The sequence below is a fragment of the Agrilus planipennis genome, unplaced genomic scaffold (assembly GCF_000699045.2).
Source record: "Agrilus planipennis isolate EAB-ADULT unplaced genomic scaffold, Apla_2.0 scaffold189, whole genome shotgun sequence".
NCBI classification, from domain to species: Eukaryota; Metazoa; Arthropoda; class Insecta; order Coleoptera; family Buprestidae; genus Agrilus; species Agrilus planipennis.
Window position 1 is genome coordinate 258,795 of NW_020439010.1, and position 1,886 is coordinate 260,680.

The 1,886-nt window shown below is 26.5% G+C and overlaps 1 protein-coding gene across 1 annotated transcript in view; it reads right to left on the reverse strand.

Annotated features, from left to right (window-relative positions):
• LOC108738025 (proton-coupled amino acid transporter-like protein pathetic) overlaps positions 1-365 on the reverse strand; it is a 25,880-nt gene extending 25,515 nt beyond the window's left edge. The window contains exon 1 of the mRNA XM_018471236.2: positions 285-365. The gene's annotated coding sequence lies outside the window, so the exon portion shown is untranslated. The remainder of the gene's footprint in view (positions 1-284) is intronic.
• Positions 366-1,886: the final 1,521 nt, after the last annotated feature.

Consider the following 1,886-nt stretch of genomic DNA (forward strand, 5'->3'; position numbering starts at 1 on the left):
CAAACAAAATATTATAACAATAATAATTATAAAAGAATTTATAGGTAACTTTTAGTAAATATTCGATCTTTATCCATCTACTAAACATCTTTAATTCAAAATTAAATGAATAAAATAATAAATTACGACAGACATTTTACATAACAGTGTTTAATGGTATTAAGGTGTAATAATAGTAAAGAGAAGGTAAAAGTAACATGAGAATCTCTTTTACATTATTATAGCAATCGAGGATTTGTTGGTGCTATTATACCTATATTGGATAAATAATTTATAATACTTACCTATCTTGAAGAGATGACATTCACAAGTAAAACATTTCAAATAGAATTTTCCACTTTTCCTTTTTAAGAATTGTTATTGCTCACCAGTGTTCACTTATTCCTTCGTCAATCTCCTTCCTCCTGCTGAAAACAGCTGGAAACTAGTTGAAAATCGAGTTGCCAACACAAAATCCGTAATTTATTTCATTACGTCATTAGATTACGACTAATTACGGTAAAAACCGTTACACGATCACACAGACCTCGATTATATTATTTAATCAAATTGCATCGATATCGGTAAAAGTAACAGTTAGTAAATAAACATTATAGAATCACCTGGGCTTTATTTACAATCGAGCTACAGTACGTCCAAATGGTCGAAAATGAGTCTTACATTCGCACTGTATTTTATTGATTTAAGAGGATTACTCATCTTAAATTGCGTCCAATTATTCAACAAACTAAGTTTTGTTTAGTATATTATACTTCAATTAAATTAAAAAACCTAAATTTCTAATGCAAAATTTTATTCAACAAGATTGTACGAATGTTTTTCCCGTTTTAATTCATTACAACATATTAAACCTACTTCTTTAATTACTTATAATAAATAATAAGGCTTTTTTTTTATTATTCAAAACTATATAATTATGAAAATAGGTATAAAGTGGAAATTACCTCATTGCATTTTATTAGTATTTTCTTATTAATTGAGAAAATTGTCATCATGTTTGTAGAATTGCAAGTAAAATGCCGCTTTACCTATTTTTGTTTTATAATTTTATAAATTCACATAGGTGTTAAATTTTATAATATTTCTTTCAGCCAAATAATTAAAATTGAAATTTATGCTATAATATACCATCTAGATAACAAGAGATAAGAAACTTACATAGTAAAAGTATTAAAATAAAGTAAAGTAATAATTATATAAACTTCTGATAAAACTCTGTAAGTATTATGAAATTATGATTTCCTGGTACACAGCTCAATATAATTAACAATTTGAAATTGCAGTTTAATGTTAATCGTCAATGCTTCAAAGTATTTACTCAAATATTATTCTACTAAGTAGAAAAGGTTGCCTAGTCCTTATTTGAAACAAATTTTAATATAGACATATAGAGGACCAAACTTACCTTTACAATTAAATTAATGTTACAAACGCACTCATATTTATTTGAATAACTGTTATTCAAAATTTTAGCTACGTTGAGGGGCATCTTCGGTGTTAATTTTTTTGTTTTTGGGTTAATATTCTATAAAACCAAAGACAAAATACCAATAGGTCGCAAATCTTTGACGCAGTTAAACTTTTTTTTACTTTCAAAAATAAAAATCATCGCAATTGAATGAAACACTAAACATTAGGTCGTCGCGTTCTTTCTTCTTCAAAAATAAAAACCATCGCAATTGAATGAAACACTAAATATTAGATCGTCGCGTTCTTGATATAAAAATACTATTCATGAATAAATCAATGCTTTTTTGAATTTCTGAAGACTTTCAATTCTATATCCAAATTCACTAGAAGCTCAGAAGGAAAGTTATTGCTAGTAAATACACCATAACCAAAGGTTTCAGCATTAAACGTTTATTGAAAAGGAGTGCATAAGAACT